The 21,695-nt window shown below is 44.4% G+C and overlaps 1 long non-coding RNA gene across 1 annotated transcript in view; it reads right to left on the minus strand.

Moving 5' to 3' along the window:
• Nucleotides 1–21,695, minus strand: part of LOC142765185 (uncharacterized) — a 94,861-nt gene that overhangs the window by 12,661 nt on the left and 60,505 nt on the right. Inside the window, exons 2-3 of the long non-coding RNA XR_012884080.1 lie at nucleotides 18,249–18,563; nucleotides 9,140–14,114 (exon numbers count right to left, since the gene is read on the minus strand). This is a non-coding gene — a long non-coding RNA (uncharacterized LOC142765185). The remainder of the gene's footprint in view (nucleotides 1–9,139; nucleotides 14,115–18,248; nucleotides 18,564–21,695) is intronic.

Consider the following 21,695-nt stretch of genomic DNA (forward strand, 5'->3'; position numbering starts at 1 on the left):
GTAAAGCCTAATAGTGAGATGCGAGTCTCAGCTATTTGAGCTTTCTTTGGGTTCAAAGTCAACCTGGCAGCACGCAACCTCCCAAGAACATCGTCCAAGTGGTGAAGGTGTTCCTCGAACGTTCGAGAGAAGATTACGATGTCATCGAGGTACGCCATGGCGTGTTGCCATTTAGCGTGCCTTAGAACGCGGTCTATCAATTTCTGGAACGTAGGTGCAGCTCCAGAACAGCCAAACGGCCTGCGGGTAAACTCGTACAAACCTTTGTGAGAGGTGAACACAGTTTTCTCCGCGTCAGCCTGCTCCATCTAAACCTGTAGGTAACCGCGGCTAGCATCCATGGTGCTGAAGTAGCAAGCACCGCTTAGAGCAGCCACGATCGAGTCAACGTTAGGCATAGGATAAGCATCCTTCCTCGTGACCTCGTTCAGCCAGCGGTAGTCCACACAGAGCCGGTGAGAGCCATCTCTTTTGAGGACCATTACCACCGGTGAACCCCAAGGACTGCTTGAGCGTTGATCAACTCCGGTCTCAATCAACTCATCCAATGCCTGGGCAATTGCTTTCCTCTTTGCCACACTAACGGGGCGAGGATTGCATTTCCACGGTAGTGCGTCACCTGTGTCAATCCGGTGCGTCACTAGAGAGGTGCAACCTGGGCGTTCCGTGAACGTATCGCTGAAACGTGTCAACAGTGACAACAGGCGTGCTTTCTCGCGTTTCGACAAGCTGTCTGGCAAAGGTGGCAGCGAGCCATCCGAGCTGCTGCTTAGCGGGGGGTCACCGGCATAGCCGAGACCTCGTTCATTGCGGCAGTGTTATGCTCGAGCGAAAGCTGTACGCACGGACCATTTTCTGCCGCGCCGGCCAAAGGACCAGTCTTGGCATCGGAGGGGGAGACGCGGGCTGCGGGGGCAACGCTTGGTCTCCTTTCCTCCTTCCTCCTCGTGGCGTCTGGCGACTTACTGGCAGCCGAGACCACGGGAGGTGCAGCGAAAGGCCGTAGGGCGCCGGAAGGGCCGTCCCTGTAGCCTCCGCTTGCGACGTCAATCACGATACCTGTGCGCGCGAGAAAGTTGCGACCGAGAATCACAGGCACAGAAAGACCAGGGAGATGCACAAAGCGCTGTCGGCGCGCGCGATTCTCCCAACGCACAACCAACCGCACAGCGCCCCACGAGGTGGCGGTACCGCTGGCGAGGTGGAAGGTAGTGTCGCAAGCTCGAATGCGGACAGAGCGGTCGCGCAAATGAGCCCTAACCTCTTCGACGAACAGCGAGATAGATAGAAGCCCCGCTATCCAGCAACGCCGCAAACTCTCGACTAGCGATCGTAAAGTGCCAACCACTGGCACGCGTATGCTCGCGTCTACGCGTCAAAAGCGTCAAATGCGCCTCTCGGCGTTGGCTTCGGAGGGGCATACGTAAGCAGGCGCGAAGGATCAAGCCGGACTTGATATTTCGCCTCGCGTACGCTCCGTCACCACGCGTACAGCGGCGCCAACCAACCAGAGGCCGCGATGACTCCGAATGCTGTGTAATGGCCGCTGCTTCGAAGGCACAGCCGAGTGCTGAAAGCAAGCATGAAAACTACTCCAAACGTTCCTGAATGACCGCTTCGTAATCTAGAACGACGAACGACTGCGAGAGCTACCAGCGTGACGCGGTTTCGTGCCGAGTTCGAGCGACGCCGACAGATCCAGCGAATGCCGGCCGGCTGTGCTAGCGCCGGTCCCGTATTTGATCGTCGGCCGAGCGAAAGGAGCATGTCGGTGTTCTTGTGCTTTGATCTGTGACTTTCTGTGCTAAAAATGAGTGTAAACAGACTTCGGAGGCCGGAAGGTTTTAGCGTGAGCCCTCGCCTATCGCGGAGGCAATTCAGATCGGTGTCATCTGCATCCAGCGCAGGCCTCTACAATCTAGTTCGTATGAACCAGCGCATGCGAGGCACATCGGCTGAAAAAACTCTACAGTAGTTTCCGCCGCTACATAGACACCATATACGACGCCAGAAATATCGCGTAGTTCATACGGAGGAGTTTTTATCTGCACTGTGTTTGTTTTCAACATCGGTATTCATCATCGCTGAAAGCGAACCTCGCACTAGGCAACACATTTCGGTGATGTGAAAACGTACGTACTTATATAAGTGTATTCGCGAATTGTATGATGCGGAAACATTCCTTGGCTTCGGTGTTAATCGTTTTCGTGTGTTGCCAAGCTAATAACAAGCGTGCACTGGTTGGTAGCAGTGAGATGTGACTTCGTGTCGGGTACCAGCGACGCTGACACATTGAGCTGTCAGCGGTCTCATTTCCATTCACGTACAAGACAGAAACTCGAGCGTGCGTTGCTGCGCTGATCGAAAAAGAAAGTTGCATGATTAAGTGCTGCTGTATTGCCTGCTATTTCACTTCTCGCTTCTTCTGCTTCTCTGCCACGCTCAGTTGCACATACGTTGTTTGGAGGCATTCTAACATACACATTCTTAATTTATAGTTCATTCTGATACTCATAGCTATAGGCATACAATGGCGCTTCTCCGTCGTTTTACAGTTTACTATAACATAACGGGCGTTCTGTTTACAGCTGGACAGATAACTGAAAACCTTGTGAGAAGCACCTGATTTGAAATCAGCTGCACGATGACACGATTGTTGGAAGAGAAGATCATCACATGTATGCGCAGAATGAATGAAGGTGCACTAGTTTGGTACTGCACTTTGTATAGAAGAAACGCAAAAAGTACCTCATGTGACTTATGAGACCTTACAGAGCTGTGCATGTATTTATTTGTTCCTCCAGACTGTAATCAGCTGAAGATATTCGATGGTTCCGAACATTGAATATTTGTATGTGTTTGCAAGGAGTCCTTCATTTCTGTTCAGTTTTTTAGTATATGCATTAACTTGGATTATATATATGCATGCACTTAAGCATATTAAGTTTCGTTCTGTTGGAAAACTCGCCAAAACTTCTGTACGGTGCTCTGGTGCAATCCTTTGATCGGTATCTGCCCCATCAAAAATTTTTGGCATGCTTCATTGCATTATAGGGTATTTTGACAATTGATGACATGTGAAAGCCACTGTGCTTGGCTGTAATCTCAAAAACAATGTCTGTCTCATCAAGAAGTGTCAGGTGCATTTTGTAGATGTTAAAGGATATTTAAACTACCAGCAAAGCGCCGAAGTCTTCAACACAGCACTGATCCGCAATTACCACCCAGCTTAGAAGTCATCTGTAGAGATCTCTAACACGTTCAAATAAAGTTATCAAACACTGGATTGATCTACTTGGTTTGATTCCTAATACCAGTGTGTCTGACTTTTTTGAGGCACTTGTATTATAATAATGTCCTATTTCTCTCATTTATTACAGGGGTTCACTCAAGGGTAGTGATATTTGTTTACCTTTGCACACTTAATGTCATATTACTGTTTAAATCCTTTCATTTTGTATATATGTACGCCACTTTTGCAGTAGCCTCACAGTGAGCAGCTGTATTTGAAAATAAATAAATATACCATCCGAAAGTGTTCAACGCTGTGCTCGGTTCCAATCTGTTCGCTAATATCTGTTGCATCATGATGTGTCGGGTGTGTTTTATTGCATTGGAGAACATTTTGGCTGCCTTCCATGAAAGGTGCAGTTCCAGTATTATGACCGATATCTGTGACTTCATGAAGAGTTGGGCGTCATTCGTCGTTTTAGGGACTACTTTGACTAAAGAAAACGTCCAGAAGTCTTCCACAAAGGGTTCAGTTCCAATATTATTACCGATATCTGTGACTTCATAAACAGTTGGGTGTCACTTGTCGTTTTAGAGAATACTTTGACTGAAGACAACGTCCAGAAGTCTTTCATTTAGGTTTAAGTTCTAATATTATGACCGATATCTGTGACTTCATAAACAGTTGGGTGTCACTTGTCGTTTTAGAGAATACTTTGACTGAAGACAACATCCAGAAGTCTTTCATTAAGGTTTAAGTTCTAATATTATGACCGATATCTGTGACGTCATGAACAGTTGGGTGTCGTCTGTCGTTTTAGAGAATACTTTGACTGAAGGCAACGTCCAGAAGTCTTGCATTAAAGTTTCAGTTCTAATTTTATGACCAATTCATTTCATTTCATTTATTTACTTTCAGGGTCCGAGGGCATTACAGAAAGGAGTGGGGTTTCATAACTAAAACGCGCAACAATACATTCAAAGCACTTCTTGGTGGGTGATGACCTTGAAGTTATTTACATCTGTGATGGAGGCGATGGCGGCGGGAAGGTGGTTCCAGTCCCTGCTTGTTCGTGGAATGAAAGAGTCATAATAAAGATTAGTTCGACTAGGTGGCACACCAACTTTTAAACCATGATCCAAGCGGGATGAAATGTAGGACGGGTTTGTGAAAAGCTGTTCTTTTAAAATGGGGTTGTGATGAAATATTTTGTGAAAAAGTGAAAGCCGAGAACATTTGCGACGCAACGACAGATCAGGCAAGTTTAGCGACATCTTCATTGCAGTTACGCTAGAATGGCGGGAGTACTTAGAAAATACAAGACGAGCTGCGCGGTTTTGAATCGATTCGAGGGCGAGGATTAGAGTATGTGTGGAAGGATCCCAGATGGCGCATGCGTATTCTAATTTCGGACGTACTAGCGTTTTGTAAATAGTTAGTTTCAGTGATGAAGGTGCAGATGAAAAATTGCGACGTAAATATCCGAGCATGCGGTTAGAGTTGTTAGTTACATAGTCAACATGCATCTGCCAAGACAGATTATTTGTGATATGAAGACCGACGTATTTATATGAATCGACGTGTGATAAAGAAGCGGCATGAAGACTATACGTGCACGTGTTAGCAGTATTATCACGACGCAAAATTCGCATGTATTTGCATTTGGATACGTTAAGACGCATAAGCCATTTATTGCACCACTCGGATAGGTTGTTAAGATCGGTTTGAAGTTTCAAGGTGTCAGCTGGGGTAGAAATTTTCAGATACAATACGCAATCATCAGCAAAGAGTTTAATGGTTGAAAAAGTGATGCAGGCGGGAAGATCGTTAATGTAAATAAGAAAGAGCAACGGCCCCAGTACTGACCCTTGAGGTACGCCAGACGTTACAGCACAAGAGGGGAATAAACAGTCATTAGCGGTTACGTACTGGGTTCGGTTAGAAAGAAAGTCTTTAATCCAAGAGAGAACATTAGGGTCAATGTTGAGTTTGGTAAGCTTCAGAATTAGTAAGTCGTGAGATACAGTGTCAAAAGCTTTCGCAAAATCAAGAAAAATGCAGTCAGTATCGAAACCTTGATCAGCGTTAACAAACAGGTCGTTAGTAAAGGACAAAAGCTGGGTGTCGCATGACACCATCTTCCTGAAGCCGTGTTGACAGTTGTTGAAAAAGGAATTTTCTTCGAGAAAACTAACTAAATGTGAATATATTATGTGCTCTAACATTTACATGGAATGCTTGTCAATGAAATGGGACGGTAGTTCTCCGGTGAATTAGTGTTACCTGATTTGTGAACCGGAACCACCTTGCCCTTTTTCCAGTCGCCAGGTAGGGATGAACACTGCAAAGACTGATGAAAAATCTTCGAAAGAATTAGTGATGAGTACAACTCTGTACATTTCAATATTTTGGAATTTATGGCACCAGGACCCGCAGAAGAAGACATATTCAAGTTGTTGATCAGTTTTCTAACTCCTACCCAATCTATTACAATATAGTCCATAGGAAAAAAATTATGGCTGGGGGCTGTTGGAACAGAAGACGAAGAACTTCGCAGAAAAACTGAACAAAATGCATCGTTTAAAAGCTTGCAACATTCATTATTTGGAACAGGTTCGCCACAGTGTGTTAATTGCACTATCTTGTTTTTGTTACCGTTCACAAGGGACCAAAATTTTCGTAGATTGTTTTGTAGATAAGAGGAAAGAGTAACGTTGAAGTAAGCATTTTTTGCATTAGCAACTTCATGGAAGAATTCGGCGTTAGCGTTTTGGTACTCGGACCAACGGCTGGGTCTATCTACTCTCTTGGCAGAGCGAAACAATCGCTTCTTTTTGTTGCGCAAGCGTCGAAGTGTAGCATTGAACCATGGCGAACGGGGATTAGTGCGGACATTTCTTTGTGGAACGTAACGGTCAGCTAAATATACAAGTTTATTTCTAAAAATAGACCAGGTTTCTTCTATTTATCGTTCTTCAAAGTTCGCCATGAATTCATCGACAAATCGCTCCATTTCTTCTGTTATCGACCTGATGTCTGCTCTAGAGTAATCCCGGATGGTTTTAACACTTTTGTTAGAAGAAACACGTGCCTTTAGATTAAAGTGTAACATGGAATGATCACTTAGGCTCGTATTCACAAACGCTCCTCCACTCGACCCTTCACTCGAAACGCTCCTTAAGTGGCGTTTTCGCATTCACAAACCGCCCTTCACTTGAAATGCTTCCTTCACTTGAAAAAATCTTGAGCGTTTCCTCGAGATTGTCAAAGAAGCGATCGAGCTACCTTGAATCGTTCCTCGAGTGAAATATTTGCGCCAGCATCGCGTCCATGGCGGAGCCCGTCTCACTTTGACGGCGTTTTTCGATCAAGTAAGCTGCCACCGCCGCGTTCTTTCGACAATGACGGTGCGCGTTTACTACGGAGTTGTCTTCGAGCGGTTCAGCAACGGCTACTGTGGCGCCGGGACAAACGGGCGTGGTGTCAAAAGGAGCACTCGCCAGTGCCGTGATGTGTTGCGTTCCGTGCATGAGCCAGTGGATTAGCTGCCTTCGGGTGTGCGTATACTCTTCGTGCGAGTGCTCCATGACTTACTGCGGATTACAGTGCTTTGAAGTGTTTTGATAATCTCGAACACCGCATCAGTTCAAGCACACCTCCGTTAGACGACCATCTGTACCAATGAGAAGGTAAGTTCTCCTGGTTTTTTTTTTAATTTTTTTTCCTGCTTCGGTCATATTATATTAAAGACAGTTTAAGAAAAGCACAACACAATACATTGGGCGCCATGAGTGTGCTGCTGTAGCTACTACGCGTGAAACGTAGCTTCTTTTTACAGTGTCTATGCAGCTCACAATACCAATGAACAACCAAGTACACATTTAGGGGATCAAGCAGATGATCATACTCTGTGAAACCTGCATGTACGCAAAAGTGCGTCGAGTGTCGTATGAAAACGCAAACATATGAAATATAAATACAGCAGATACATAATGAGATTCTTTTTTTTTATTTAACCCCATTCCTACCCCCCGAAGAAGAATTGCTGGCTATGGCACTGATTTGTGCAATTAGATAATGAAATGATATACCCATATGCCTGGTCAGCTGCCCATGTGCCTGAGCCAAACATGTGTCAAAATAGTCAAAGCTCAATACTTCAACCATGTCTGTTCTTGAACGCGAGATATACTAATGAATGTGGGCACAGCTAGAATTAAAGAAAAATGCGGCTTTTGTATGCAAGCCATTACGTTTTCCTAATATTATTTCTTGCCTCTTTTGTGCAGGGAACCAGTTGCCGACAGAAGAACACAGAGAAAAGGCCTCCTAGAATCTGCCGTATTATCAATGCATTGCAGAGTTTGCACGACTATATACAAAAGCACAAAAACAGCAGTGAATGCGTGCAGCTACACTGCATTAGGCGTGCTATAGTGTCTACTTCCTTAATCTTATTTATGATGTCCTCTGAGCTCGTACTTTATCTTTACAGTGTGGAGGTTGCATATGTTTGATTGATGAACACTTTTCATTTGCATTCTTATGTTTGCCACGTTGCTCCTCATCAGCCACATGTAATAAATGTCCATTTGCCATTCACAACTTCTGTTTTGTTCATTTATTAACACATAATTATCGTCGTGTTTGTCTTTTCATGATGAGACAGGACTGCAAAAACCACTTCTCCGATTCTACAGGAAAGCAGTTCTAGGAAAATTAAACTTGTTTTATATAAAGCAGCACCACTTTTCTTCCACGGAACTGAGATGGCGTGGTTCTTACTGGTAGACTTGCTAATGATGCAGCAATAGCGGATATTTTATTTACAGGGTTCTGACCAGGTGTATCCGCGATGACTGCAATACTCTTGAGACTTTTTCACCGCTTTGTTGCACTGGTCTTCAATAAATCAGCAGAATAATATACGCTGCTCTTGACGTCACTTTCTCGAAGGTTGAGAGAACCCACAGGATAGTTTTTAAAACAGAACAGCACCAAAAGTCAGACGCGACTTCAATTTTAGGATTTCCAAAAAAAAAATCAACCCCTATAATTTATGTTGTGCCGGGGCTTTGGAATGCAGCACAGACACCACGATTTTTTTCAACAGGTATTTCCAGTAGTTATTTTGCAAATAAAATACAAAACATTAGTGTGAAGGTCATTCATGCACTAATGATTGTGCTTCTGAGCATGCAAATGAAGGAGACGGGAAAAAAATTTAAGACGTTGCCGCTGTGTGAACTTGGAGACGGAAGCTACACAAATTTAATGGTTACTTCTATGCAATTCTGTCAAATTAGACACATCCACAAATGCAGGGCAAATAGAAAAACAATGCAAAAACAACAACTTATTCCTTGGAAGTTTAAAATGTTAAAGTTGACACACACACACACCAGTCCCTGTTAACTGACTATATATGTTAATAAATGAAGAAAACAACTTTAAAATGTATTTTTCACCAATAGTGAAAGAAAGGCACACGATCGCTTTTCTTTACTTGTGTAGCAGTCTAATTCGAACGCTCAGCCACGAGTATAACATGCCTAGTTTTTAACGCTACCCTGGTATAACCTTGAATATCAGTTGCGAGTGATGTCTTTCAAGTTTCCTATTATACGCAGAGGAACAACTACAAAAGCGCCACGGTGAAATTGGCAGTAAATGAGAAAAATTAACATTGCACAGGCCCCTGAAATTAGCAACTGTGCACTTACTCCCGTAGCGAGAACGAACTTACGTACCAGTAATCCTTATACATAATGCGGTGGTGAATGCTAAAAGCACGCCAACATACTGTGATATATAGTAAAAATACTCATTCCACCGCGGTATACATTCGGTGGCTACATTAGTGATCAGAAGGCTCTCAGTAAAAAGAAAGTAAACAAAGCAACAAACCATCTATTGCGCTTCCTGTCATCACTCACGAAGTTCGTTAGTCACCCCGGCGAAAGTAGGCTCTCAAACGACACACACGCAAACACTACCGAAAATATAAACTGCAATTATTAGACGCATACAGGACAAAATAAACTAAGCAGGTAGACACGTTCAGCAGCAGGCGAAATGCCATCAGCTGTTCGTTCAGCTGCCTGGGTTCTACTGTTGCCAGACTTGAAGGAGGGTTTCGCTAACTCTATCAGCCCAAGGCTTAGGGAAACAACACTACCACTCTAAATGCACGTATTTTGCTGTAATGTCAATTTAGAAAAAAGAATAACTAGAAAAGGTGTTCTCTTAGTGTACATAGATAGGCGATTCTATACCACAATTGCGAATACTTTCGTCATCAGGCGCTTTTCTCGGCGCATGCAGTTCACTCAAGTGAAGGGAGCATTTCCAAGGCCTCCCTTGGCGAAGGAAGTGTGAAGGAGCGTTCATGAAACGCAGCGGCCCCTTGAGTGGAGAAGCACGCTCCACCTTGACTTCGTCAAGTCGAGGGGAGCCCTTGAGTGAAGGAACGTTTGTGAATACGGGCCTTACGAAGGCCCGTATTCACAAACGCTCCTCCACTCGACCCTTCACTCGAAATGCTCCTTAAGTGGCGTTTTCCCATTCACAAACCGCCCTTCACTTGAAACGCTTCCTTCACTTGAAAAAATCTTGAGCGTTTCCTCGAGATTGTCAAAGAAGCGATCGAGCTACCTTGAATCGTTCCTCGAGTGAAATATTTGCGCCAGCATCGCGTCTATGGCGGAGCCCGTCTCACTTTGACGGCGTTTTTCGATCAAGTAAGCTGCCACCGCCGCGTTCTTTCGACAATGACGGTGCGCGTTTACTACGGAGTTGTCTTCGAGCGGTTCAGCAACGGCTACTGTGGCGCCGGGACAAACGGGCGTGGTGTCAAAAGGAGCACTCGCCAGTGCCGTGATGTGTTGCGTTCCGTGCATGAGCCAGTGGATTACCTGCCTTCAAGTGTGTGTATACTCTTCGTGTGAGTGCTCCATGAGTTACTGCGGATTCCAGTGCTTTGAAGTGTTTTGATCAAGCTCGCACACAGCATCAGTTCAAGCGTGGTGCGCAAGCTTGACAAGCAAGCGGCATATAGCAAACTTTTGATGTGCTGGGTTCACCGTACTTAGAGTGGCTTCCTCTCCGGTGAACCTTTGCTGCCCTAGCCGAAATTCACGACGAAGCACACCTCCGTTAGACGACCATCTGTACCAATGAGAAGGTAAGTTCTCCTGTGTTTTTTTTTAATTTTTTTCCTGCTTCGGTCAAATTACTATTAAAGACAGTTTAAGAAAAGCACAACACAATACATTGGGCGCAATGAGTGTGCTGCTGTAGTTACTACGCGTGAAACATAGCAACGCAAACATATGAAATATAAATACAGCAGATACACAATGAGATTGTTTTTTTTAATTTAACCCCATTCCTACCCCCCGAAGAAGAATTGCTGGCTATGGCACTGATTCGTGCAATTAGATAATGAAATTATATACCCATATGCCTGGTCAGCTGCTCAAGTGCCTGAGCCAAACATGTGTCAAAATAGTCAAAGCTCAATACTTCAACCATGTCTGTTCTTGAACGCGAGACATACTAATGAATGTGTGCACAGCTAGAATTAAAGAAAAATGCGGCTTTTGTATCCAAGCTATTACGTTTTTCTAATATTATTTCTTGCCTCTTTTGTGCAGGGGACTAGCTGCCAACAGAAGAACACAGAGAAAAGGCCTCCTAGAATCTGCCGTATTATCAATGCATTGCAGAGTTTGCACGACTATATACAAAAGCACAAAAACAGCAGTGAATGCGTGCAGCTACACTGCATTAGGCGTGCTATAGTGTCTACTTCCTTAATCTTATTTATGATGTCCTCTGAGCTCGTACTTTATCTTTACAGTGTGGAGGTTGCATATGTTTGATTGATGAACACTTTTCATTTGCATTCTTATGTTTGCCACGTTGCTCCTCATCAGCCACATGTAATAAATGTCCATTTGCCATTCACAACTTCTGTTTTGTTCATTTATTAACACATAATTATCGTCGTGTTTGTCTTTTCATGATGAGACAGGACTGCAAAAACCACTTCTCCGATTCTACAGGAAAGCAGTTCAAGAAAAATTAAACTTGTTTTATATAAAGCAGCACCACTTTTCTTCCACGGAACTGAGATGGCGTGGTTCTAACTGGTAGACTTGCTAATGATGCAGCAATAGCGCATATTTTATTTACAGGGCTCTGACCAGATGTATCCGCGATGACTGCAATACTCTTGAGGATTTTTCACCGCTTTGTTGCACTGGTCTTCAATAAATCAGCAGAATAATATACGCTGCTCTTGACGACAATTTCTCGAAGGTTGAGAGAACCCACAGGATAGTTTTTAAAACAGAGCAGTGCCAAAAGTCAGACGTGGCTTCAATTTTATGATTTCCAAAAAAATAAAACATCCCCTATAATTTTTGTGTTGCCGGGGCTTTGGAATGCAGCACAGACACCACGATCTTTTTCAACAGGTATTTCCAGTAGTTATATTGCAAATAAAATCCAAAACATTAGTGCGAAGGTCATTCATGCACTAACGATTGTGCTTCTGAGCATGCAGATGAAGCAGACGGGAAAAAAATTTAGTACGTTGCCGCTGTGTGAACTTGAAGACGGAAGCTACACAAATTTAAAGGTTACTTTTATGCGAATCTGTCAAATTAGACGCATTCACAAGTGCAGGGCAAATAGAAAAACAATGCAAAAACAATAACTTATTCCTTGGAAGTTTAAAATGTTAAAGTTGACACACACACACACACACACACACCAGTCCCTGTTAACCGATTATATATGTTACTAAATGAAGATAACAACTTTAAAACGTATTTTTTGCCAATTGTGAAAGAAAGGCACACGATCGATTTTCTTAACTTGCGTAGCAGTCTAATTCGAACGCTCAGCCACCAGTATAACATTCCTAGTTTTTAACGCTATCCTGGTATAACCTTGAATATCAGTTGCGAGCAATGTCTTTCAAATTTCCTATTATACGCAGAGGGACAAATACGAAAGCGCCACGGTGAAATTCCTAGTAAATGAGAAAAATAAACATTGCACAGGCCCCTGAAATTAGGAACTGTGCACGTACTCCCGTAGCGAGAACGAATTTACGTACGAGTAATCCTTATACATAATGCGGTGGTGAATGCTAAAAGCACGCCAACATACTGTGATATATAGTAAAAAATACTCATTCAACCGCGTTATACATTCGATGGCTACATTAGTGATCAGAAGGCTCTCAGTAAAGCGAAAGTAAACAAAGCAACAAACCATCTATTGCGCTTCCTGTCATCACTCACGTAGTTCGTTAGTCACCCCGGCGAAAGTAGGCTCTCAAACGACACACACGCAAACACTACCGTAAATATAAACTGCAATTAATAGACGCATACAACACAAAATAAACTAAGCAGGTAGACACGTTCAGCAGCAGACGAAATGCCACCAGCTGTTCGTTCAGCTGCCTGGGTTTGACTGTTGCCAGACTTGAAGGAGGTCCTCGCTAACTCTATCAGCACAAGGCTTAGGGAAACAACACTACCACTCTAAATGCACGTATCTCGCTGTAATGTCAATTTAGAAAAAAGAATAACTAGAAAAGGCGTTCTCCTAATGTGCATAGATAGGCAATTCTTAACCACAATTGCGAATACTCTCGTTATCAGGCGCTTTTCTCGGCGCATGCAGTTCACTCAAGTGAAGGGAGCATTTCCAAGGCCTCCCTTGACGAAGGAAGTGTGGAGGAGCGTTCATAAAACGCAGCGACCCCTTGAGTGGAGGAGCACGCTCCACCTTGACTTCGTCAAGTCGAGGGGAGCCCTTGAGTGAAGGAGCGTTTGTGAATACGGGCCTTCGAATTCTTTAGGGCTGTTGGCTCCCCTCGTCAAAAACTCTTGGGACACGCCTGCCTCACGACGGCCTAAGAAGCGCTGTTTGAAATCGAGGCTGCTTGATTTGTTCGACGTGCCACGAGACGCGCTTGGGATCCGTCGTCAGTTATGTTTCCCACACTCTGTGGTGCTTGCAAGTCTTCCATTCCCACAAGCCCTAGCCTGCCTAGCACTGCAGTCCCTATTCTGCACGTGCGATGCAATGTTATTGCACTGTGCTGTGTTGTGCGTATTATTTCATTGTGACCTACGTTGTGTTTCTCTCTCGCCGTGTGGCGAACTGAACGTGCATTCTCTCTCTTTCCTGGGGTGAAAAGAAGACAGTATTTGACTTTTTCTCGCTTGCTCCCTCTCTCGTTCTTTTATCCTTATTCGCTGCGCCCTGCGCTCCCTGCTGGGCTGCAGAAATTAGGCGCCTTCTTCTAACCACTACCCCCCCCCCCCCGCTCCCAGTTCGGCGGACGAAGATGAAGATGACAATAGACCTCTACCGGGGTACGTCACCGCGTGACGTCACCGGTGCACGTGCAAGGCGGTGGTTGGCAAAACACTCCCGCCCGTGCCTGTGTGGGTGCAGTCACTCGGTGTTTGCTGGATTTCGGGCCGACCGGTCGGGCGCTCGCACGCTCCGCGCGCTTGTGATCTCCGGCGTCAGCGTGGCTCTGGCCGACTGGGCTCGCCCTACGTCACCTCCTGCCGCCGACGACCTTGCACCTCCGACGACAGTGCAGCTCTGACTTATGTTGAATTCCAATGGCGGAGTCGGTGCAGCCGACCGACTTCGCGAGCGAGCGCTCGACTCTGGCGTAGAGCAAATCCTCCAAATCCGCCATCGGAACACAACCCGCCCTGCTGGAGCAAGGCGGAAGCTGCCGCGTTACCCAGGATACCTTGCGCGTGGTCTTTTCCGCTGTCTGTTTCTCACGTGGTTTACCAGCATCGCCGCATCGTTCGTTTGCTTGTTCAGCGCTATTCACCTGTGTGGAATGGATATTTATTTATTTATTTATTTATTTATTTATTTATTTATTTATTAATACTGTCACATCACTTCACATCACTTTAATACCTTAAAGACCCCCAAGTAGGGGGTATTACATAAGGGGTGGGTTACAGGTAAATGCACACAGGTTTTCAAATGGAAATGTGCGTGGTGACCTTCTCTTTAAATGTTGATGGACACGTGATGGCTGGAACGTCACAGGGAAGGCCATTCCAGTCCACTGCTACACGGGGGAAAAATGAGGCAGAAAAAGTAGTAGTGCGAGCATGTGGACGGGCAATTTGAAACGCGTGGGCAGTGCGGCGAGATATGCGCGTCGGTGGGACGATGTAGGGTGCTTGATTAAGAGGGCTGTGAAAGAACTTGTGTAGCAAACAAAGACTGGTAATGCGGCGGCGCACTGAAAGATTCGAAAGACCAGTTTCTCGTTTAAGGGATGATATGCTTATGTTATATGAATATGAAGAATGTATGAACCTAGTGGCGCGGTTTTGCACAGACAATTCATTTATCAAGTATACCTGGTGCGGGCTCCATATGGGAGCTGCATATTCTAGTTTAGTTCGGATTAAAGATTTATAGGCGAGAAGTTTGATGTCAGGTGGGGCATGACGCAAATGACGCTTCAAAAAACCCAGAGTTCGGTTCGCTGATGATATGACGTTCGTGATATGCGTGTGCCATGAAAGATCACTGGATAAGGTGACGCCTAGGTATTTATAGGATTTAATTTGTTCAAGAGTAGAGTTAGCTATTACGTAAGAAAAATGCAAGGGATTATGCTGGCGTTGAAAAGAAACGAGTTTGCATTTAAAGGGGTTAAGCTCCATCAACCACAGGTCGCACCATTGCTGTACACGATGAAGGTCATTTTGAAGTGCAGTTTGATCAGAGGGGTTAGTAATTTTGCGGTATAGAACACAATCGTCGGCAAACATGCGGATATGAGAAGATACATGCATGGGTTCATAGTAATAAGGGCTGCAGCGCGAGCACGAATGTGCTAGAAGAAAGAGACAAAGTCGAGGTACGAAGGCAAAAGAGGACAACACGCTGCAGCGCGAGCACGAATGTGCTAGAAGAAACAGACAAAGTCGAGGTACGAAGGCAAAAGAGGACAACACGCTCGTGTTGTCCTCTTTTGCCTTCGTACCTCGACTTTGTCTGTTTCTTCTAGCACATTCGTGCTCGCGCTGCAGCCCTTATTACTATGAATTCAAACCAACTAGCCCAAATCGCCATTCTTCTTACGTGCATGGGTAAATCGTTAATATATATTAGAAACAGAAGGGGTCCGAGGACGGAACCTTGGGGGACTCCCGATGTTACCGAGAGGGAGCTGGAATGTTTATTTCTAATATCAACAAACTGGGAACGGTTAGCAAGAAATTCTGAAATCCATGCAAGAATTTTGGGGTGCAGATTCAACTGGGCAAGTTTTAGTAACAGGCGTTTGTGTGGTACCTTATCGAAAGCTTTAGCGAAGTCTAGAAAGATTGCATCAGTCTGGAAGTTACGGTCAAGATTAGCGTGCAAATCATGAGTAAATATAGCTAGTTGTGTTTCACAAGATAAAGATTTACGAAATCCATGCTGGGAAGAATGAAAGAAATTGTTAGCATCCAGAAAGTTTATTATGTGAGTGTATAAGACGTGTTCTATGATTTTGCATGAGACGCTGGTTAGTGAAATGGGGCGGTAATTTAGGGGTGACTGTTTGTTACCTGATTTGTGGACCGGAATGACCTTTCCACTTTCCAGTCTTCTGGCAGCATTCCTGTTTTAGGCGACAATGAAAACAGCATCGACAAATACACTGCAATAATTTGTTTAGTGTTTTTTAACAGTTTAGAGTTAATGTTGTCAACGCCAGCCGATGATGAAAGTTTAAGTCTGTCGATAAGGGATGAAATTCCAGCAACAGAAAATTCCACTGGAGTCATTATCGGTAACGTCGTAGTAGGTGGCGAGGGAAGTGGCGAATCGGCTTCTTTTGTGAACACAGAGCAGAACGCGATGTTAAAAACGTCGGCACAATCACCGTCGCTAACTTCCTCACCATATTGGTCAGTAAGCGTTATTTCACGCGGCGGTTGCGGGTTTATAACTTCCCAGAACTTTCTAGGGTTATTTGTTAGAATTTTAGGTAAGTCAATGCGATAAAACGTCTGTTTTGCACTTCGAATTGCAGCATAATATGCGTCTTCTGCAGCATAGTACTTCTCCCATGCGCACGCAGTACCATTACGTTTCGCAGTACGAAAGAGACGTTTCTTTTTATTTTCCTGCCTTATTAAAAGTTTCGAAAACCATGGTTTATTTTGATTAGCAGGTAAGTTCATCTTTGGGATATATGTATTAGTTAACTCGAATATTTTGTCCCTAAAGACTAACCAGTTGCTGTTAAGAGATCTGGAATCGAAACTGGATTCAAACTCAGGCAGGAAATCTCGCAGTTCATTATTGATTGCTTCATAATCACCTTTGTTGTACATATGAATTGTTTTGCTGGAAATGTGGCATGTTTTAGGGATGAAGTTTAATGTAGTATGAATGACTTTATGATCACTGATTTCACGTAAGTAGGAGATAGATTCTAAGCTTTCGGGGCTGTTTGTTAGTATAAGATCTAAAATGTTCGAAGATTCACTAGTTACACGAGTTGGTTCCGACACCAGTTGCGTAAGGTTAAAGTTCAGACAAACATCGACAAATTCTCTTGCTTCGGCATTTCCTGTAATTAGTTGTGTTTCGTTTATCCAGTCAATATTCGGGAAATTAAAGTCGCCATAGAGGAGGATATGTGCGGATGGGTGTTTATTAGTAAGCGTAGACAGCACTTCATTCAGTTCGCGGGCGAAATTTGGATCAGAGCGAGGGGGCCTGTAGCATACGCCAAGTAATACTGTTTCGGGTGGGGCACGGCACAATACCCATAATATTTCAAGTTGTGAAGGAATGTTGATAAGGGAGCAAGATAGCTCTTTGCTAGTGGCGATTAGTACTCCCCCACCACGTGCGTTCTTACGGTCATGACGAAAAAGATTAAAGTGCGGCAAGTCAGCCAGAGCCTCTGTATCCGAAATGTCGTCAGTAAGCCACGTTTCGGTCAATAAAAGTATACTACTGCCAGATGATTTTAATAGATTAGACAGGGGCATGCGCTTAGGAAGAAAACTGCGGATGTTAGTATAAATTACCGAAAACGAAAGCTTAGCTTTAGTGCTTGTACGTGGCTGTTGGCGCGCTTGCCGTCGGCGCACTGATCCCTATGTTTTTTCTTTGGCAATTCCTGCTTTGTGGTCGTAAATGTATCGCTTAGAGCCGATGTGCAAAGTTTGGAAGCGCAGTGAAAATAGCACAGATTTGCTCCTAGCGAAAGCAATGAGCTCTTTTCGGGCTATTCTAACATGGTGTGTGAAATCTTCGCCAATGCTAAAGTTAGTACCTTTTAGTTTTGGGCCGTTTGAAAGGATAGATTCTTTAGTTTTGAAAGACGAAAGTTCCACTATTATAGGCCGTTTGTTGTTATTGGTGTGCCGCCCTAGGCGGTGTGCATGCTCTATGTCTTTCAGTTCGATTGTGAGTTGAAGTCGTTCAAGGCAGTGCTGGATTATTATTTCTTCTGACTGAGTGTATGTTTCCTTAGGATTAGTGTCAGGGAGATTGTAGAATATTAGATTGTCACTCCGGGAACGGTTCTCGATGACATCAAGATGCCCGTCTATGTCGTACACACGGTGCGTTAGCTCAGTGGTATTAGTATTTATTGCATCTACTTCCGCTCGAAGGGTTAGAAGATTTTGGCAGTGATTTTCCAAGTCAGCAATACGATTTCCAAGATCGGTGATAGTCTGGTTTGTGGTGGCTATCTGGGATTTAAGACCCTGCATCTCAGATAATATTGCCGACTGGCCCTGCGACAAATTTTTCAGCTCAGCAAGTATATCTGCCCGGGGTTCGTCTCTACATCTCCCGATAGCAAGAGCAAGGCACGTACGACATTCACACACTCGGTAGCAAGCAAGCAGCAGCACTGTGGGCTCGGCAGCTGCACCAAACGGTAGTTACTAGATTTTTTAGTAGACGTAGGATACGAACTACCAACCTGCATGATCAGGAGGAACGGGTTAGCGGCCTGTGTGGTGGCACAGCCGCGAAGCCCACAGTGCGCGCTGGATGGTGGCTGCTGCTTTATAGGCTGCGCAGGGGATGTTGTCGACGGCGATAGGGTGGCTGGATTTATCTCGACGATCCACGGAAGGAGGGGTGGCGCTGCCGAAGATCCGGAAGCATGGGTGCCAGGGAGAGGGCAAACAAAATGTTCGCCTTCGTTGGTAGCAGGTAGGCGGCTTCCCGGGGTGGCAGACGATACAGCCAGCAAGGCAGGCAGTAGCAGGTCGGCGATAATGCGGGCGAAAACCTGCATGATCAGGAGGAACGGGTTAGCGGCCTGTGTGGTGGCACAGCCGCGAAGCCCACCGACCCTCACTTGAGGGTCGGTGGGCTTCGCGGTGGGCTTCGCGGTGGGCTTGTGTTTATATTCCTCCCTGTAATGACCCTCACTTGAGGGTCATTACAGGGAGGAATATAAACACAAAACAAAAACAATACACAATGACAAAACAGACATTACGTTTCATGTTGCCGGTAGTACAATTCTAGCGAACGCTCAAACTCTTTGACATTTGCGCTAGTAACAGCGTACTCTGGAAGTCTGTTCCACACTTCTATACTATACGGAAAAAAAGAATTTTGAAAGCCATCCAGAAGCGCCCAAAAAGGCCTTATCGGGTGACTATGGTTCAACCAAGCTCCTCGTTTGGGTGCAGGTTGTATGTATGTGTCTTTATTTATTTTGATTTCGCCTCTTATAATTTGAAACAGGAGCTTTAACCTTTGCTTTTCACGGCGCACTTGCAGGGGTTCTAGCGCACATGATTTTAACAAATTTGTGACGGATTCTGTCCTCCGGTACCGCGAGCAAATGAAGCGCACTGCTAGCCTTTGAATTTTTTCTATTTTATCTCTCAGTGACTGCTGATGAGGACTCCATACAGAAGATGCATACTCCAAAATAGGGCGAACAAATGTCTTATATGAAAGTAATTTGACATCTCTAGGGGCATCTTCGAGTTTTTTCCTCGAGTAAAACAACTTCCTGTAGGCCTTTGAACACACCTCCTCAACATGAGTGTGCCACCCCAAATCGCTGGTAATAGTCACCCCCAGGTATTTAAAGCTGTGTGTTCTGGTCAGAAGGCTATTTCCGATTTTATAATCATATGCGAGTACGGATTTTTTCTTGGTTATATGGGTGAACGTAGTCTTTGAAAAGTTAATTTCCATCCTCCACTGGGTGCACCAATTATGCAAGGCTTGCAGATGGCGATTAATTTTGATTTGGTCGTTTGCGTTAGTTACAGGGGCGTAAATTAAACAATCGTCTGCAAAAAGTTTGATTTTAACCGGGCTTTCGACAACTACGGAAATATCATTTATAAAAATTAGAAACAACAAAGGACCCAGCACAGACCCCTGTGGGACACCAGACAGTACTTTCAATGAACTAGATGTGCAATCATCTACACGTACTTTTTGTTGACGGTTCTCCAAATACGCGGCTATCCAATTTAGTATATCTGAGCTAAGTCCTAGTTGCTGAAGCTTAAAATTTAATTTGCATTGAAGAACTTTATCAAATGCTTTGGCGAAATCACACAAATGACGCATATTTGTTGTCGACCTTGGAGAGATAAATAAAAATCATGAACTGTTTCTACCAGTTGAGTAACAGTTGACAACGCCTTCCTGAATCCGTGTTGAAGGGGATAAAAAGACTCTTTTGACTCAAGAAAAATAATAATGTGCCTTGCTATGAAGCTTGACGACATATTGAGCGCTAAGAGACAGGGACAGGAGAGAGTGGACACCACAATGCGCTAACTGTCTTATTAACCAACACGCCCAAAAAATGGCACTGCTATGAAGTGTTCTATGATTTTGCAACACACAGAGGTCAGTGAAACGGGGCGATAATTGTTCACATGAAGTCGATTGCCAGCTTTGTATATAGGCTTTAGAATTGCAGTGCGCCAGTCTTGCGGTAAAATGAGGATGTTTCAAGAGATTTTCTGAAAATGATTGTTAAATAAAAGGACGACCATTCGGCATACCGTCGTAAGAATTCACTGGGAATTTCGTCTGGTCCAGTTGCCTTTTTAGTGTCAAGCCCTAGCAAGTGACTGAACACCCCTTCCTGCATGATAGCTAAGGGCTCCATTGCGCAGGCGCGCGGGCAGGCCTGGTCAGCATCCACCTGATTTGTTTCATTTCTAGTGAAGACCGACTGAAAGAACTGGTTGAAAGAATTTGCTATCTGCGGTTTTTGCCTCACTGTCTCGGGTCCAATTTTTTATCTGTTCAATTTCTTCTTTTTTATTCTTCAAGTGAAGCCAAAATTTTTGAGGGGAAAACTTAATGAAGTCAGCAAGGGTTTCGGTATAAAACTTTCGTTTGGATTCTTTTAATGCTGTCCTTAACTGTCCACGCAATTGTACGATTGCTACCAAGTTCGTTTTGTTTTTCCGCATGCGTTTTATTTTTCGTTTGATATGGACGATTTCCCGGGTTATCCACGGACTGCGCCGTTTCGTTTTCTTTTTACGAGTTGGAACAAATTCATCCGTACACTGCTTTACAATGATTTTGAAACGTTGCCATTACTCTTCTACAGATTCTGAGACAGAAGCAAGTTCAAACTCATGAAGGGACAATTCTAGATAGTCAAGTATAGATGTGTCATCGGCCCGTGCAAAGTTTTTAATCTGAACCGGGATAAATGGCTGCTTCTGCGGCTTTGCGTCTAGTTGGATATTAATAGTTATCAGCTTGTGGTCCGATATTCCCTCTTCGACCGATAAACCGATAAAGTGCTATGTGTCACTCTGCGTGATAGAAAGACTAAATCAAGCAATGTTTCTGAATTAGCAGTTACTCGCGCATTCTCTTTTACAATCTGTGTTAAGTTATGAGAGAACATTATTTCCAACATTTTATCACCGCTCAGAGTATCTATATGTCCAGGTGTGACACTTTCCCAATTTATATGCGGTAAATAAAATCGCCAGTCAGTATCAACCTCGTGTTGCCATTCTGAAATTTGCACAAGAAACTGTTCAGTTGGTCTAGGAAATCAGGCGTGGTACCAGGAGGCCTGTAAATTGCTCCGACAATAAAAACCACTTTTTCAACGAATATTTTGCACCAAACCGTTTCGGAGAGGGAGCAATCAATTCTTTCTGTCGTAATAGGCGACTTCACAAGAATGGCCACTCCACCACCCCGTGAATCCCTATCCCACCTGTGTGCAAGATATCCGGGGGGAATAATACAATCGTCGGGAATTAAAGGACTGAACCATGTTTCGGTAATGACAGCAATTTGTGGGCTATGTGACAGCAACAAGAGTTCGAGTTTCGTGACCTTATTTACAATGCTACGAGCATTTAGTACAAGCAGGCGTAGCTACGATTTTGTGGCGCAGAAGTGGAAG

This window comes from Rhipicephalus microplus, chromosome 6 (genome assembly GCF_043290135.1).
Source record: "Rhipicephalus microplus isolate Deutch F79 chromosome 6, USDA_Rmic, whole genome shotgun sequence".
NCBI lineage: Eukaryota > Metazoa > Arthropoda > Arachnida > Ixodida > Ixodidae > Rhipicephalus > Rhipicephalus microplus.